This window comes from Tigriopus californicus, chromosome 8 (genome assembly GCF_007210705.1).
Source record: "Tigriopus californicus strain San Diego chromosome 8, Tcal_SD_v2.1, whole genome shotgun sequence".
Lineage (NCBI taxonomy): Eukaryota > Metazoa > Arthropoda > Copepoda > Harpacticoida > Harpacticidae > Tigriopus > Tigriopus californicus.
In genome coordinates this window covers 6,699,696-6,719,504 of record NC_081447.1, presented here as the reverse complement: position 1 = coordinate 6,719,504, position 19,809 = coordinate 6,699,696, and the positions used below count along the sequence as shown (strand labels likewise).

The following is a 19,809-nucleotide window of genomic DNA, read 5'->3' as shown; positions in this document are numbered from 1 at the left end:
TCATCCTCTACAATTGCCAGTTCTTGAAGACGTTGCACCGGGCCATCTCTTTGGGAGAAGGTTTTTGGCAGTGAGGTTGTGTGCCGACAAGGTCATTTTACTCCTTCAATTCATGATGAAGACGTAAAGGACAAAAATCTCGGTACTGTCAGCCCATCATCATTCATGGGTGCTGGTGTGAACAATGACAAGTCAGATACTAATAATACTGCCATTAAGGCAATTAAAATTGCCTCCTGAATGAGGTTCAGAAAGGCCACCACTACGACTACGAACGTGAATTGTGTAAAGCCGTCAGTCAGCATTATGATTTTACGAGCCCCTGCGGCAGATGGTTGGGAAATCTTGAAAAAAAGTCGCGAATGTTGTCGGTCTGTTAAGCAAATTTAAAATGGGTGCCAATTTGTCGGAAACAAGTGGTCGTCTGTGGGTTGGTCGATCTTAACGGATGCGAAGCACGCGAAACCATGCTAATTTATGCTCAAGGTGATTTCTCATCGCATCAAGAACATCTCATAATTCGCTGGTTTTTTGCAAGGAACAGGGCTGAAACTATGACTTTGAACATTCGAAGCAAGGACAAGCTACGTCATGGCAAAACATTTGGGTGAAGGTATACATAGATTTGGTACAAATAATGATCATGTTTTGCCAAGTCTTTAACGTCCACTTGCCCACCAATCCCAAGCGTCCACATTCTAATCATCTTGTCATGATTTGCAAAAATAACACCAACTTGAAAGTCAATATTTGCCATTCGCAGTTGTTAAAAAAAAACGGCGAAAAGAACATTGACAAATATTGTTGAACATACTCACACGTCATTTTCGCACAAGACAGAAAAAAAAATCCATTATGCCCATGTTTCCAGTAACCCAGGGTTGAGTTCCCTGAAGGACTCCACTCTTTTTTAGGGAGAAATCCATTCCAAAGCTTGGCAAGCGTCGTTGAGACCCCGAGGTTATTTTTTTGGAGGGGAAATGAATAACTTATCGCTTGGGTTTGGCGTCTCCATCACGCAAATCACGCATTGAACAGAAATGAAGCAAGACAAGGCTATCACTTCGGTGTCTAATTCTTACACGAAGATGGGGCCAGATTGCCAATGTCAATCGTGGCATTTTTAATCGTCCTCTCAGCTCCTTTCAGTCACGATCATGAATGAAGAGATCTTGGCGATCCTTGTCAAGCGTGCTTTCTTACCCTGTCAGATTTCGGTAGGGTACATGTTACGTAGGAATGTGATCCGTGATCCCACATATTGGAAGGGTAATTTTATGTCTGAACAAGAAAAACGGTATTTCGAATAAAAAGATGGCTTTTGGATCTCGCTCTTGGTGGTGTGTGGAGCTATCAGTGGTTGGTTCTTGATGGATCATGGGGATCTCAATGAGTTACTTAGTACAAACGAGCATCTGCCAAGGCAGGGGGGCTATTAACATATCCGTTGAAAGAGAGGTTTTGCTCCACACCTGGATGCATAAATTGGAATCCATTAGATACAAGCACCTAAGAGAGGCAAATTACCAATTGAAGTAGTATTTGAATGAAAGGGCCAACACCATTCGGCAGTACATACAATACGTCTAGAAAGTTCAAAGTTTCTAGGTTGGTCCATTTTGGCCACATCGATGAGAGTTGCATCATCGTTTGCGTTTCTCAGGCAAATGACCAAAAAATCAGAGATGCCTTAATGATAATTGTCATGGCACTGCTAGTGATTATCTTGTTCCCTCATGAGTATAAGGGATCTTGGGAAACTGCAAGAATTTGGTCACTTTTCTAATTCTGGTCCGTAAATCTCGAACCGAGCGTGGACAAAAGAATGAATTGTCGCAGTGCACTTTTAGATGAGCATGGGCTCGTAAATCAAGAACTTCCATCACTCTCAAGCACTTGGACGTGGTCATAGTCTCTATCTCGGTCTTGTTGGCATGTAATACATTGCCATATACGTACAGTACATGCATGCATCCAGAAATTGCAAGAACTGGAGACTCCCAGTCTCAAGATGAATAAATAGTTGCCCAGAGGTGGCTTGACACTCACGCCCACGTTCTCATGAATTTCCCACACCACTCCCAAGGGGGCCAGGGTTAAAACACACACTAGAGGTGGAGATGGCCCATGTTGAAAAGGTACAAAAGTGAGGGATAGGAAGTCAGACGATGCCATTCATTTTCACTTCTTCTCGGTCTCCCACAAACTTCAAGCAACGAGCTCTTAAAGACCTCCTCCTCGTGGTCATCCTCGTCAGACTCAAAGACAGGCAAAGGAGGGACAAAGCTTCACTGGGAAGTCACCTTTGGCTTCTTGGTCTTTTGTGTCCAGTCATGGTTTCCTCCCTTGTCCAAGAAAAGAAAAACATCAACGAGGATGACGAATGGACAAAGACAAGACTTGGTATTCACTGCATGCACACACAGTTCTCCAAGGAGGACCTCGTAGAGCGCTAATCACATCAGCAGCAGCAGCAGCAGCAGCTACAGCAGCAGGAGTAATAGCAGCAGCGGTACTGTCATCGGATTCGGAAATGAAATTCTGAACCAATCTACCTTTTATGGCCTTCAACTTTTGAAAACATTTAACTTTGGTGTTGATTGCCCAATGAGACCTTGTAAATTTCAATTAAGGAAACATTTTATGACTTGAAAATGCCCTGAATCAACAACGATATTCCTGATGAGCCATAAAAAAGCCTCTGGTTTAGGCCATCGTTAAATTTAAGTCCCATTTCGATGGCTTTGCCCCGTCAAAGTAAACCAAGCCTCTCCTTCATCTGGGGTTTTTTTGGAGATTTTTCACTCAAGTGACAGATGCCGATCCATCATTGAATGTGTTTTATTAATCCGTCAAGATTAGGAGAAAACATATCACTATCATTTATCAACATTATCCATCCATCCCTTGATTGGAGCGTGCGTGAATTCATTTGGAAATTTCGGATTTGACTCGCTTTGCCTTTGTGGAGTGGATCAGACTAGAGATATCCCAAAATACGGCCGAAACTGCCTCGAGGAACAATGATGAAAACATTGAAAACATCTCAGCTCACGCGAATGCGCAATTTTCTATCCTTGACAAACGAAAGTATGGACGGCTTTCAATTGAATCAAAGTAGTCAAATATCTGGAGCACAAGACGCGCAAGACACACGAGCCCTCACAGGAAATGAACCGCAAATCTTTAGTCAATCGACGACATTGAGCGAAGTACATAGAGGCCCATTCTCGAAAATGCCAATAGTTTCTCATAAACAAGGTTCCGTATTGCGTGCGTGCAGTACAGTGGATGGGATTGGCGAATCTCCGTCAGGATAAGGATAACGACACATGGCAGACCCTCCATCTACCATCTCGCCATAGACACATGCCAACGGATGCTGTCATAGTACGTGATCTATGGGAAAGGTGGATTTCTTCCGATTTCCAAGAAACTGACGCACGGCTTGAAAGCTTGACGAGAGCAATTCTCACACTTCCTTAAAGAGGCAACAAAGGGTCTCCTTTCATCAATGGGAGGGATGTTTTCTCGATATCGAGACGGACTCCACGCGGAAAAAGTGACTAGATATTGGTATGGATTCAAACGACGATTTGTATTTAGGTCGGACACGAGCGACGATTCCAAGGGGGTGGAAAGATTTATGATGAACTGTCCACTCGAGCGTGGTGATATGGTTCATAATGGTTTCACGACCAAATTTCTACGGCCAAATCTGAACGTGAAGCGGAACAGTTGAATTCAGATTTCTAGCATTGGTTGCCTGGGTTGTTGATGACTTGGATGTGACTAATTTATGCGATGCACGTGATTTCATATTAATCTCTTCTCAACGAGCCGTTTCAATGAGGCGTTTTCAACATGTCTACATAACGAGCTCATCAACATTGTGTGTGTCATCTTTTTGAATGGCTGAGGACCGTGGAATTTGACCTCCTGTCATTTTTGGCATGGTTTTGAAGAAGTGCTCGTCAAAAGTGTTTCATTTGTGGACACGAAGTCTGTCACTTAAGGCATCAAAGTGTTTTATTAATCATATGCCCGTGTTTTGAAAAGCTCTTCAAATTGAGCAAGCATTCTGTGTTCCCATAATGCCACATCAACTTCATTGTTTTTCCTGTGGTTTGTCATGCTCAAGCAGAAACGCAGTTCTTAAAACAAAATCAATCTGTCCAAGCTACTCGTTGGGGCTTAAAAAGTATGGCTAGATCATTGTTCGCTTTGAAAAACAAGAACATGATGATCATTTGTCTTTGATCCCGGAATGAAAGAGTTCTCCCAACTCACTGGAAACTGCTTGAAACTCTCGCGTGGTTGATTGAAACATATTGGCCAAGCTTTCCGTACATAAAACAACACTGTGCATACGTACAGTCCGTAATTACCGCTCTTGGCTTTCATTTGCATAACCCTTGGCCAATCAAGGGCTCATATTGGGAGCATTGGATTCGTCAAGCGTGTTTGGCGAGCATTCGCAATTCGCCACCGCAATCCTGAACACTTTTTCTTTGGCAGTGTTGCTGGATGAGCAGGTTCTCAGAACTCAAAGGCATGTCTGTCTGGCATGATGAACGACGAGCCTCCATTGTACTTGGAAAATGTTGCACACCGCCTTATTAACATGAACACCATTCGCCAGTTCTTTTTTTGCACTCGTATTCAGACGATCACGATACCACAACCACGGCAACCATAACCATTTGAGTCCGGCGATGAGTCAAAAGATGGACAGATCATTAGCATGCAATCTGTGCCAACGCATTGGAAGGTATTGGCGATTCTTTACTCACACATCATCGTTTCGTTGAATAGCCATGTCAAAGATTTTTATTTTTCCAGTTGGTCTTGATCTAAAACACGAGATGCCCCTTTATTCCATCCACTTACTTGTGTACGTACGTAGAAGAAGTCTGCATCTCATGGTTGAACCTAGATTCGTTAGTTTCCACAAAAGAACCAATAGGGGGAATTGTTTCCTTTGAATTGGGAGCAAATTGGCATGACCCCACCGGGTTGGGGTCTGGTTGTGGCCCGGCATTCCACGAAAAGTGACTTCATTTGTCTTGAAATTGACATTTCCACCTTAATGGAAAACTAATTAATTTTTCACCTTCACCTGGCAGAGTAATTTTTCTTCTTCTCCATCATGATCTTCGTCACTGTAAGTAAGTATTGGCGCCGTGAGATTATGAAAGGAACAACGTTCTTAATCAATCTCGAGAGGATCGCTTGTTACGCAAGTGGACGCCAAGGATCTCAGAGACTTGCGGTAGATACACGCAGATCCATCTCCTCATCGTCCAAATCTGAGATAGGCTCGCTATATATTGACACGAATGTGTGTCTTCATCTTCAGCCTTCCAACGACTAGACCAGAACTTGCTTCATACACCATCCGTTCAAGGAGGAATCCTCATTGCAAAGAAGAACGAGAAGAAGAAGAAGAAGAAGATGATGATGAAGAAGAAGGGGCCTTGGATCGTTAAAGTTCGGAACAAAACGCGAACCATCAACGCTGGATGCTATGATTCGCACATGGCTGACAATTAAGAGCCAATGAAACAAGTGCGTCAAATTGATCCTCAATGGATGGAGGTGGGAGGAAACCTCCGGGCCTTGTCCATCACTAACTTGTAAGATGACTTGGAGACCCCCAAGAACAACATCCTTTTCCCATGGTGTCTCTCGTCCTTGAGGGATCTGAGCTACCTTCTTGAAGACTTTCACACGTTCAACGAACGAAAGAACGAACGACTGGGATTGACCATTTTGGAGCCTTAATTAAGCGCCCCATATCGTAATTCAGTGTCGAGAATGTTTTGTCACGGGTGTGATGAGATGGGACGTGCACACTATATATGAGTGGAGCTCTGACATCAGTTTGATACATCGTCGGGGTCGTGGTTGATGCCACCACCCTCGTACGTTGTGCATTGGCGGGATCTTTCTTTTCATTCTTAACGAACTGCGTCAAGATCTCCACGTAGCAATTAAGCCCAGTCTCATTTGGCGAAGCAAATCGAGGGAGGCAATCAAAACGTGCGGGAGAGCTAGGTTGATGAGGCAAAATGGGTTGAATGGCAAGCTTATTACCTAGATTATATGCCTTCAAATGGTGAGCCTAATTCTTACGAGATCACAGAATCTTCACGGAATGGCAACAAAAAGTTACCCCGAGTTCAGGGTGACAGGGCTTTGTTCAGTTTCTGTTGATGGTATGGATGAACCGTGCTACTTTCCGTGTACGTACCTACGTACATTTCCGTAGACGATTGACGAAGGAAGGGTGTCTAAGTAAAAGCAACCCGAAGTGAATTGTCATTCCCCGGCAATGTGTGCGATGGTTTGCGGATTAGAAATGACGGGGCCTATTTCTCACAATCAACGGCTTTTTTTCTCGGAAATTGTGTCGAAGTCGTAGGAAACCTAATGCTGCTGAGTTTGAGTTCCGAGTGAGCGGTGAACCATTGACAATTTTTTTTTGCCATGGGGACAATTGAAAATTTCTCCAGCCTCTCATTGATTGAATCCCATTGACTCAACTCAAGAGAGAAACTCGTTGAGCCATCTTCCAATGCCTTTATCATCTTCTTCAACAGGGGAAGAACCTTAACGTGATCAAAAGATGGGGTTAATTTTTTGAAAATAAAGAAAAACAAACACCAACCTCAAAAGTCAAGTAAATATGAATTTTAAGTTTAAATTTGTAAGTCAAGCAAGTCAGTAAAAAAACTGTCACAATTATTGAGATATGAAGAGGCGAGGCTGAGAGTCACTTTATTCATCTTGTTTAATCATTTGACCTTTTCTCTTAAACAGGTATTTTCGAGTAAAACTCACAATATGTAGTTTGTCGTTCTTCTTTGCGCCAATCGTTTTCACTTAAAATAGCGACCTCTAATCATCAATACGATCGTCATCCCAAGGCAGTTAGAGCATCTCTTTGAAAGCATTTCATCGTCACACGGTCTTCACCACTAACGTGATGACTTGAACTGGGAACACCAAAAAATCTCAATAGATACAGTACACGACAGTACGTACAGTGCGAGTATTTACCTACCGAGTGCGGTACACCATCCCAATCATGGTTGAGACGGTACAATACTTCATTGATAAGAATAGGGGATGATGAGGATGACGCGGAAGACAATTATTTCGAAAAAAGCGACACATTTCGACTGGGTAAAGGAGAGCTCTTCGTTGAACGTCCTCTGGCTTGGCCGTGAATGAGCTTGCAACTTCGTGACTAGGCTGATCGAAATTTCAAAAAGATCCAATTTGTGGGTAAAAAAAGTCGCTTGAGAAAACCAAATTTAAGGTGCACTCGCGCACTATGAATCATCATCTCTCACATGTCATATCCATTGAAATGAAATCCGAGCAAATCGCACCGGCCGCTGAAAGAGCTCTCAATTGAATGGTTTATTCCCATTGACCAACTGCTTTTGACGTCTGGCCATCATCGCTCGCCATTTCTTGACATGTTGCCTATACACCCATGAAAGACACACCATAGAGTGCACATCCCACCACCCCACCCTTCGACCAAGCAAGCGACAACTGTATTTTGTACTTGGGAAATGTTTCAATTCCTTTGGAAAAAGGGCGAACCTTTTTCCAAAGCTGGATCGTAACTGGTATAAAGCCACGCTATGGCACGAAAATGAATACTTTTGAAATCTGAGATTCCCAGAAAGTGGAGACAAGCACGCTTTGGATATTTCCATTCACTGACAGACTTACCGACGAAGAACTGGGTTGAAACATGAAACTCACCTCATTAGGCAAGTACATAACCGAGCGGTTTGAAACGTTTATTGAGTAACTTGGATTGGGAAACTCAATTGAAAGAGCCCTGGCTATTGGCGTCCAAGCATTCTTCTTCCACCCAGAGGGTCAACCTGATCACGATTCTCCCATTCTTCGCCTTTTTTGGCGGACCAATGGACTTGTATGCACTCTCACTCCCAAACTCACACACTCACACAAAGGTACTTTATACTCAAGGAAGGCCATGCTAATTCAGGGAATTCGCGAGCCTGACTTTGCTTCTTCCTCGGATATTTTGGCCAATCCACCAGCTTTTGGCATGGAGGCGTTATTTTGCAAATCTTCAATGCCATTTGATTTTCGCCCGAAAATTGGCAGCCCAATCATCGGGCTTTGCTTACCTGCTTGGTTGGTTGGTTGGTTGGTCGTCCGTTGCACCTTCCTTGTAGAATATGTAAACCTACAGTATAAATACCTACACTCACACACACACACACATCAGTATAGCTGTGAATACCAATAACCCCATGGAACCTCGATATGGGCACAAATGAGCAGCGATTCAAGTAGATATTTTTTTCCGTCATGGTCGAAATTGTATCTTTACATCCTGTCTCCGTTTCATCAAGGTTAATTTAGCCATTATCGTCTCGCCTTAATCGCTTTGGGTAATTTTCAAGCGCCAAACTTGGTGCACACCCCTACCTACCATCCTACAAGTGCATCAATCGATATTGTTGTTTGCAACTTTCAAGCATAAATGAATCGTCTATCGTAGTGCAGGGGGTAATCTCGCGCATGCTTGTACCTAGCGAGAGAATGGAAAGTTCCAGGCTTCCTGGCACTAAGACGTTAACAATGATTTTTTTTGTCTACTTGAATGGATTATTTGTGGATGACAGAGACTTTGGTTTTTTCGTCCCTGAGCGGAGCTTCGCCAACCGTTGGCCTATCAGCCATCTCCATCCTCTCTTTTCCTTCGAACGATCTATCCATCTATCCATCCATCCATCCATCCATCCATGTATTCATCCACAGCCAAGCAGAGGTCTGCCTAAAGTGTATATATAGGTTCCTATTGTCTTGCTAATAATGTGGGAAGGTCGCCCAAATATCATACACAACTAATAACCTTGCCAACGATGGGCAGACCCACTCATCCATACTTCCATTCGCAACTCTTCAATAACCCTAATCCTGAATCCAATTGTTTGCGAATAATGAAGAGATTGAAGTGGGTCAAGTCGCTTTTCTTAGCACAAGAACGCGTTGGTTTCATGCCAACTCCAGATGGTATTTTATTTTCCAGTGAAAATTGTGAGGGGAACACATTTCGTTGTTTCCGTCCGTTTTCTCACCATTAAGCCAATGACTCTTTTTCCGGCTGGTTTTCTGGCTGAAGGTGTGAAGACGAAACCCCGTCAGAGTCAATTCGATCGTTAAGAATCGAGTAGTGGTAACCAACCACCACTTTGTAGGTACATATTTACTACTATCTATCCGTCCTACGTACAGCGCTCACCCTCCGTATTCGTATCTGTTGTGTATGGTCAAGACACTTGGCTCGTAATCATCTCCGACAAAAAAAAAGATTCTCGCACTGGAGCCATTCAGGATCGTTCAAGTTGATCCGACGACGTGAAAATCAATCTGGGATTCTCAGGGAAGTCAATCCACCTTGAAGCTGAGGTTTCTGGATGGGCCCTTCTTGCTTGCTGTCTTTGCTTGTAAGAAGCAATTAAAATCATGCCCAAAGAATATTTATTGGCTTCTCTCTAGGTTGGAGCTCACTTTTGACGGATCACTTTGGTTGGTATTGGCCGGCATCGGATGCTGGATCAAAGAGACAGATCTAACCCCAATGAGGTCATAAACTGGCAGTGAGACTAATAGTCCTCTACGTTCCATTAGCGAGGAGTTTAAAAGTCATCCCTTCGACTTGAGCCAAAAGCCAAGAGCATTGCCTACATCATCAATCCCTCGTATCTGAAAGGGCTCTCAAATAGAAGTCCATTAAACCAATAACGTATCTGTTATGAGGCAATTTTGCTAGATTGTGGCACAACTCACATTATAGATCTCTGGTCGCCCTCTGACAGAACTCGATAGAAGCACCATCTCAGAGTTCAGCAAAGTCTAGCATGGATTGGAGAATTCTTCGGCTTCGGCAAATGAACGGAAGTCGATTTTACTGCGACCAAATTAACTTAAATTGGAAGGGCTCAAGGATGGATGGATGAGTAGATAGTCGTCTACGAACGATCCAAACAGATCGCCGAGGCAAACGAGAGTGGAATCCACCTTTCAGTCTAAGATGTCAGAGGTTATCTGTCTCGAATAATACCGACGGTAAGGTCGGCGGAAAGAAATTCCTTGCACCAAGACACCAAGAAAACACAAATCAACCGACCGCGTTTATGTATTGTCCCATACAATGAGCCGGAAGAAAAACAGAACCAACAACGTTCACAGTCATATTTGTCTCATCTTCCTCCAAATGAGCCTAATACTGAAATAATGGCAGAGCAGTGGGCAACAGGATTTTTTTTTTTCATTTCATAGTTGAGACACCATTCAAGTGGCTAAATATGGTTGTCATTTGTCATGAGGACAATTAGAGAGAGGTTGGCGAGCATGCCAAGCAAGGCTTCGCAGGGACTTGAACTTCCATCTTCTGGTTGTTCTTATCCAACGACAAATAATGCCGATGGGTTTTTGTTGTCAACGCCAAGCGAGTCCCATAATTGATGTCACCGCCACGCTTTTGGGGCTCCAATTTGGGTATCTTCCGATCCCCGGTTTTCGTCGTCTTGAACAACCGCCATTATTTACAAGGTCTGAGACTCAAGATCAGAGACGCATTTTACAAGGGTACTGGTATGAATTGCTACAAATAAACGACTCCCATTATCCGAACTGCTTTTGGAGGGAGTCAATTTCCAAAACAACAAATATATAGCCTTTGAAGGAAACCAACCGAAATTAACAGTTTTCTAGCCTCCAAGTAGTCATTACGACCATCCCAAGGCGCTCCTAATGATTATCTGGATTTCTTTTTGTATTCAATATACGTAGCTACGGTATTCTTTTCTTGGCTGAAAGGCAAATATGGATTTTGGATGCAACCTCTGTTTGGCGGTGCTTCCAAAAATGGGTGGTCCGCCTTCCCTCATGCACACATATCCCTCTCTTGCAATCAAAAGTAATCGCTATTTCACCCACAAAACATGTCTGCATGACGGTTGGACTCGTGCAATTTGAGCAATGACTTTAGGCTCGGCCCGGCCAACTCTTGACGTGGGCGGGGTGCGCCTTAGGAGATTTTTAGTTTCTATAATGGAAATTTCGAATTTCTTCATTACCTTTGGAACTCGTCTTTCTTTTGGCTATTGTTATATTACAGCAATTTTAAACATGTTTGGAATCAGTATATCAAATCGGACTATTCACCAAAGACCTGAGTTAAAGGCGGAAAACAAGGGACCCCTGATTTTAAGGCTATATAGAAGGATTATTATTGTTAGTAGAATGTCACTTTGGTGGAAATATTGGAAATATCCAGTGGAAGATGAGGAGCTTTTTTAACGACAACAATATTATTTGATGATTTCTTAGCTTGATCATTATATACCTTGTGTTTTTGCATATGAAGTAATTGCTTATATTTTCTCTCAAAAAGACCAAAGCTCGGAGAATTGGTCGGGTTTTTCCACCTTCAATTCATTCGTTCACTTTTGAGGTAAGATAGAGAGAGTGAAGACGGCCATTCCGTCTGACAGCCACTTGGTTTGGGTGAGCAACTTTCATTGGACAACACCCAATATTTTATCATTCAAATCTGGGGTGGGTCGACTTACAAGATGTCGACCACCAGCTCTGGATTCACTTACCTGACTTTTTTGCCCCTGTCCTCCGTCAAAACGACCGAACACCGGTCCTCTTTGTTGAAGAATACTCCTTGATCCCAGTTCATTCACACTCGGATGCGAAATTTGGCACTACCATCGCACATCACGCCAAGTTTGAAGTGTCAATCAAACAAGGATGTATGTTTTGCACACCTTCTCACCAGGAGTCACAATCAAAGTATGTATGTGAGTCTGTCAACAATTGAATTGGTCATTGATTAGCCCTTTGGCAGCCACTCGAAACCACGTCTCTTTCGAAGGCTTCACACGAGCAAACCCAAACTTCGACTGATCATCAACAAACCGAATCCACGCTGCCAAGAGGGTGTTCGCGCCGTAGGGACACTGGGCAACTCGGTCTCTACGTACGTACAACGTTCATACGTTCGTAGTGCACACATACACATACTCGAGTCAAGAGTGCTATGTATCAGAGGTCTTCTTCGCTTCTGACAAGGAAGCCCGGTCCAAAGAGATTTCCTCGCGCACCATTTTACCCTGCTTCATGGACGAGGAGGATCCATGGAACGCTTCTCGCTCCTCACTTCACAGGTAAAACCACGCGCGCTCTGCGCAAGATCAGTAAGGCCTTCTTATCTTCGTAAGTATTTACTACATATACGAATATGTAGTGGTGCCAATACTAGTGGAGTGCATGTTTTCGTTCGACAGAGAAGGGGGAAAAAATCCCATCCCGCATCTCTCACCCCAAGTTCAAATACTGCGTACATTCTCACTCGTATGTGACAGAAGAGACAAAGGAGGATTTGGGGGATGGGACATGCAGCAAGGACAACTAAAAAACGAGGAGGAACAGATACCGTGGAGGCTTCGGATCCAAATAAGGAGATGAGATACAAAATCTTATGGCGACATGACATACGAACGTTTGTCTAGAATAGAGAATAGAGATTCATTATCGTATCCATTGTATTAGCTGCTGTACGGCCAAGGCGAGATTCATTATCGTATCCATTGTATTAGCTATAGATATAGATATATATGTATCATCTCTAGGCAGAATGGCATTTGACAGCCCAAGAGGATTTCAATCGTCATGAGTATGCTGTTTGAACGGACTTGGCCGGTAATTCAATGGCAATTCATGCATTCAACCCTGAGGTTGGATCTACAAATCCAATGTACCGAGAGCTCATTTTACATCTGACAACAAGTCGGATGACGTTAGGTGGCTGTGTCAAGGCGAAATTATTATTACTGTCTCTGAGGAGGATCTCCCTCTTAGTTCCTCGCAGCGGGTGCGGGCAGGCCCCATCATGTTTGGGGTCTATGATTGCAGGCCCCCATTGGGAGCCGGGACTAGCTGGATAGCTACCCAACGCGCTCTGCTCATACCTGAGTGCTCAAAAAGGAAAAACGTACTTCCTGATCCATCCATCCATCCTTAGGTTCGCTCATTAGAATGGCTGTTGTTGCAGCGGAGATGGTAGCACTGCTGGTGTAGTAGTGGTAGAGTGGTTTGAATAATATGCTGCCTCCACCGACCTTGGTCGGATCTTCGATCCATCCTTCCTCTGGGTAATGCCATGTCGTACCCATTGCCGAGATCCACAGTAATGGGCATCAGTGCATTGTGTGTACGTATGGGCTATCGGTGAAGAACCCTGACTCATACACTCACACACAGAGTTTACACACTCGCATACTCCTCGCATTCCGACTCCATACATAAAGTGGTTGGTTCTCTCGGCATTTCGGTCTCTTTCCTCTGAATGCAGAATGCGGTACATTGGCCTCGGATGCTTTGAGAAAATGGGCAACTTCGGTTTGACCAAAGTTGACCACAGCAGTCTCACCGGCAACGCGTTCAACGATAGAACCCCGTATTAATGCGGCAACACTGGAAACGCTCGAGTCGTATGCACGCTATTTGGGATCTGAGGAAGTGGGACGGCAATATTCCCACCACGTCGGTCGTCGACCAACTCTCAGACATTCGTTGAAATCTCCCAAGCAGATAAAGTTAGCCCAATGAATAGTCTGAATAAGATAAATGATTCTTCTTCGGCGGTTCTCAATGCGAATGGCTAAACACTCGCGCGCTTTGAAAACGAGGATTGACCAAGATTAACGTTTTTCTCTCTCTCTCTCTCTCTCTCTCTCTCTCTCTCGGAGAATGAGGAAGTCAAGAAAAAACGGATTTCTTATACATATTGAAGGTCACGTAGCCAATAATACGCTTGAGATATTTGCCCATTCCATTTTGATACGGGTGGCAAGCAGAGTTGGGAAGTAAAGTGCAGGACGAGGACAATGGGCACAGTAATTAGTCCACTTACATTCCTTCTCATTTCTATTTCGAATTGGTTTGAACAATTTTCGATTAATCAAAGGGCTGGCAATCCCAGCAGAGCTCCCAAATCTGAGTTGAATGTGCTCGCATTACTTTAATATTAAAGCGAATTGATAACAGACATTTGTCTACAAATGAGAGCAATAGCTCGAGGCCTTTTGATCAGGCCTCAATGCATTTCAAAATAGCTTGAGAACCAAGCATGCCAAAACAGGTTGTCACCAATATTGATCATGACAGCAACTAAGATTTTAAGCTCAATTTGGCCTCCGAAGCATTAAATATGTCAAAGATGTTGCAAAAAAGCGATCTAACCCTCAGTGAATGGGTCAGTATGCCTCTATTTAAAGTTATGATTGAAAGGAATCTGTATTGCCAACTACGGTCATGGCAATGAGCAAGTTGTTTAAAAGAATAAAATGGTTACTAGAATAGTAAAATCGCTGACTAGAACGTGATGTTTCAACAAAGATATCTAAAATTGGTTCAGTTTTTAAGATACTATTCCGAGGATATCGAAATACAGTTTGACGATGTACTTGATAGAATATTCGCATGACATCTACAATAAATATGTTTGTTATTCATGGTTTGTGTATGTAGGGAGTCACGCTGGGTTGCAGGCAATTGATATTAAGCAACTTTTGGGAACATGATTCAGAAGCTTAACCATATTTAACGAAACTAAAAGCCAGCCTCTCCAAAGGATGCCAACACTGTTTTCAAAGGCTCGATCCTCGCGTACTACTACATAATGGTCGTCGAGCTTCCCATGAAATTTTATCAGAAATATGGAGAAACAGTTGCGAGTTTTTCTTCTCGCTCTCAAGGAATTGCTCGGGTTCAGGGAGTGAAGAGAATCCTCCATCAAAAGGCTCCTGCCGACCAGTTTTCAGTCACTAATAAGTCTCACCGGGCAGACTCCCGATGAGAAGACGTGTGTAAGAATGATGATGTTGATGACAACGAGACGAAGACCATGAGACATTAGCTCTACTCTAGCTCTATCATTCTTTGTTGTGTCTTCTGGTAATAAAACTTACTGTTGTTCACTCAGTGGTCGTTGTTACTGTTGTCATTTTCCAAGCCACCAAACGCTAGCCTTGCATTGTGTATTGATGCCAAATGGAATGATTAAGAGAAAATCCTCCATTGTGCATTTCCTAACGAGGCTTTCTTTTTGCCACCACGTGTTCAATTACTACGTGCAACACCACTGCAAAGCTGCAAAATAGGACGTTTTCCTTCGATCAAACTCAAAAACGTGGATGGAGCTACTCTATACACTACCATCCTTGTACAAACATGATTGGCATGGTAACGATTTCAACTTCCATCAAATGGTAATACAGCATGTGGGACTTGGATCAAGATATGGGTTTTCTTGGTTATGCAGTCATGGCTTGAAGCAGGAAACGCCAATTAAACAAGTAAAATGAACACAATGAAGTTGTTGATGTACATCTGTACATCTGGTTGTGGTTAAGATTCCCTTTCATAAGTATGTACGTTCATTACGTAACTGTAGCTAATGAATCCCAAGTACTAGCGAGCGAAAAAGATGATTGAGTTTCGTGCACTGCTATCAATTGGCCAATTGTTTATCAGTGGTCGGGTATTATGTACGGTATGTACTCAAATATTCAAACACAGAACACAGAGGTTTAGTCTCATTTCAAGCCAATGTGTTGCTGTTGGTTTTGATGAGGCTTGTTTGATCGGTGGGTGATAAAGACCAACAGAGTCCTCAACCTCAAAACTATCACTGAACAGATAAGAAAGAGTAAAGACTGAAAGGGAAGCGGTGAAATAGTAGAAGAAGGCTTCATGCGAACATAATGCCGTAATTGGACTCGCTAATTTGCAATTTGAGCCTGCTTCTCAGTCGGCTGATAGTGACTGGTGGTTTGAGGAAAAATGTCTTATTCTAAAGGGCAGAAGACTTCTAAACATCTGGATGCCCTAACAAAAATGTCAACAATTTATCCTGTGCATATCCAGATCATTTAGTTCCACTCAAGTTTGGCTTTGGAAGAGGAGTGAAGGCGTATGATAAGTTAGAAAATTAGCTAAGAAAAACGAAACGCATGCGGTAGCTTTAGCGGTCCCGAGGATGACAATATTCAAGTAAGCATGAAAGTGTAATATGGTTGGATTTCTAGTTTTTGCCACCACCATGAGTTGCTTGACTGCCCACAGGAGCTTCTTGGGAATTGCGAACTGATTAATTCTGGCAACACGGGGGTGTCCGTTTGAAACATTCCGTGATATTTGTGAGAGACAGACAAGACACCCATTTGTGCAGGAATGAGAGAGAGAGAGATAGAGGGTACAATTACATTTCGTTCTAGATTGTTGCACATATTCTGCATGTACGAATTATACGTGGATTTGAATGATCAATTCAAACATTGAATCATCCAAGAAACCAGAAACTGCAACAGTCGATTACATCTTTACTTGAGGCAAACTCAATGAGGCGGATCCTCAAGTGGGAATAATCATTTACTTCTCGCTTGAACTACGCGACAATCATGAGAAAATGGAGATTTGGCCGAGCTATCTTTTTGAATAGCAAGCCAGTGTGTAGACAAACTTATTAAAAGAGTACCTTAATTAGTCACATGGGAAATCATGCCGAGCGCTGGAACGAGCTTTTTGCCGAGGTTGCGTATTATTTCTGTTTTCATTTGCGATGACACTCCTGAGGTTATTTGAAACAATACTTATTTGACATCAATTTCAACTAAATCAATATTTTTCCGAGCTCTCCTCTTTGCTTTGAATAGGCTTTCAACATAGTTGCATCATGGCAAAGAACATAATTTTCTGGGGTTAAATTCAGGGCAATAGTAACGAAAATACAAACACAGGAACTGTAATCCCATTACGTTTCGAAATGTTACAATTGTAACGACCCCCCCAAAAAAACCAACAGTAATCGTTACTCATTCCTTTTTTCAAGATCCAGAGTGTCAATTAATTTTTCGTTTTTCTCTCTCTCGGCAACTGAGAAACCTTGAAACTTTTAGGCCATCTTAACGGAAATTTCTAATTTTTTATATTGTCATATATCCTAAAGAAAGAAGCACAGGGCTGAAAATTGGCTTGCTTTTAACAACAATCAATGTGTTTGTGGTTTCAAAACGCGTTACTGGTAGTATTACTCAAAAAAGAACTGAAAAAGTAACCGTAAAGTTAATGGAACGTTTTTTGCCTTTTCCGACATAGTTCCCTTTTTCCCCCTTAACGAGCGAATTTTTATTTACATTACCTCTCAAATGCAATGACTTACTTGCCATTGATTGCGACTGATGGGATCAAATAAATAATCGCAGGAGTTATTTGTTTCATGACATATTTACTAAACGTTAAAAAGTCGCAAAAGCGTTTTTTTCGCTGTTTTAGGGCTTCTTTTTTTTTGCAAAAGTAACGGGTAACGGTAACGTGTTACTTTTTTATGGTCTTGATGAGGCAAAACCCCTGAAATATTGGTCAACTAAAATTTTAGTGAAAGTATTTGTAATGAGTAACGCCAAAACATTTTTCGGCGAGTAACGGTTAATTAACGGTAATTAGTTATTGTTTTATGGCCAAAATATTTGTAACCGTAATCCGTTCCTTTCATTGAGAAACGACCAAAGCCCTGGTTCAATTTTTTTGCGGACTTCCCTACTGCTACTGGGATTGGAATCCCAGCAGTTCAAGACGAAAAATTTATTCATTTTACTTAACTTTTATTTATATATGTATTATTTGATCGACCAACGTATTATTATTATTATTATTTTTGGTTTGGTTTTTCACGGGCTTTTCTAACCGCTACAAGGAATGTAATCTTCATTACTATTAAAATGAAAGGTTTTAATTCGTCTTTTTATTACCTTTCTATCGTTATATGATATTTGGTCTACCAACGAATTTGAGTTGGCAGACCGAGCTAGTCCTTGAATGTAGGGTTGATCTGGAATGCTATCTAAAAATTTGTCCAAGTCTGAACTTAAAAGATGCCACCGGATCACAAGGCCCACGTATTACCTACGAATATTAGAGGGAAGCAAATTAAACAATGAAGGAGCCCGAGAAAGAAGAGATGTGAACTTCATTGTTCGAACTAGCGCTGGGATTCTCGAGGGCTTGAAGGTGCTCTCAAAACGCACATTAAGCCTCTACGGTCACTAGAATTGACCCCACTTCCTGGATTGGGATAAAGCTCATGAATGCCTTTGAAGACGTACAGTATCAGATACCTTTCGTACCTCCTCTGAACTGTTTTTAGTCTCTCCCAATACAAGAGCTCTCTCATTCCTGTGATGTTCCTAGTAAAACATCTTTGGACCTGCTCGAGCTTTTGCAAACCTGCTGAACTAATTGGAGCCCAAATGGGCGAGGCATATTCAAGATGCGGCTGAACAATCGACTTGTACAGAGTTAGCATCGTGATACTATCTCTGGACTTAAACGTGCGGTACATCCAACCATAAATTTGAAAAGCTTTAACCACTTTCAACTGGATATGCTCATCGAACCTTCCATTATCTCGGAGGACTACACCTAAATCCTTCATGGATGAGACCTGCCGAATGCTCTTACCTTCATCATCTAATAGTGGAGTGTCTAATGACGTTGACCCTCAGGTCCTTGAGCGAAATTTCATTCCATTCAGTGTCATATTACTCGCAGCAGCCCAAGAGTAGATTTGGTCTTCTGACCATTCCTACCAACTACTAATTTTGTATCATCAGTATAGGAAGAGATACTGACATCACTACCAGCAAGCTTCTGAAGTGGAGCAATGAAGATAATGAAAAGGAGAGGACCCAAAATGGAGCCCTGAGGGACACCAGACTTGACATCATGTATGTCACTAAGGGATCCCTCAACCTTAACCAATTGCTTCCTACAATAAATGAAGCTTCTTAACCAACTGAGAACCTTGCCTTGGATCCCAATCTCATAGAGCCTGTTAACTAAAAGACCATTATCTACTACCTTGTCAAAGGCCTTGGTAAAGTCGAGATAGACAACATCGACTGACTCATATCTCTCTAGTTCCTCAATGACGTGCTTTAAATGCTCAATCAGTTGGTTAACCGTGTTAAAATGTGCTCGAAACCCGTATTGGCTAGGAGGAAGGACTTCATTGACCTCAAGAAATTAAAAAAGTTTGGACTTCATGATCTTCTAAAACACCTTCGCAATATTCATGTAAGATAAATAGGCCTATAGTTACTGGGGAGCGACTTATCTCCCCCTTTAATAATTGGAATCACATGAGCTACCTTCAGAGAAGAGGGGAACTTGCCCTGGTCCAAGATGCAACGCATCAAGTACGAGAAAACAGGAGCAAGAACCTGTGAGCATCTCATCAGAAACTGAGTTCTCACACCATCTAGACCAGGAGAAATTGAAAATTTAAGTCTCTGATGGCCTCTAAAGCATCCTGATCTGTGACTACAAGATCATCTAAACGCTCAACATGACAAGCCTTGCCATTCTCAACAAACTCATCAATAGAGCAATGGTCTGTTGCTCCTAAACTCTTTGGGGTTGAAAACTCACAAGAGAACTGATCTCCAAGTATGTTGGCCATAGTCTCTACATTGTCTATGGCTTCCCCATTGACCTCAAAAGGCGAACTAGCCTGGATTCTTGAGGAGTTGGTGCTTTCAAAACGCACATTAAGCATCAGCGGTTTTTACATTTTACACTTTTTACACATGCTTCTATTGAAAGGAATCAGAAGGTAGGAATTAATGCTTTTTTTTTGTCTTTACAAATCAGCTTTGCTGATAAACGTGAATAAAAACC

General features: G+C 42.4%; 1 protein-coding gene across 4 annotated transcripts in view; it reads right to left on the bottom strand.

Moving 5' to 3' along the window:
• Positions 1–11,969, bottom strand: part of LOC131885497 (serine/arginine repetitive matrix protein 2-like) — a 32,241-nt gene extending 20,272 nt beyond the window's left edge. For all 4 annotated transcript variants that reach the window (XM_059233560.1, XM_059233563.1, XM_059233562.1 and 1 more), the window contains exon 1: positions 11,667–11,969. The gene's annotated coding sequence lies outside the window, so the exon portion shown is untranslated. The remainder of the gene's footprint in view (positions 1–11,666) is intronic.
• Between the last annotated feature and the right edge of the window lie 7,840 nt (positions 11,970–19,809).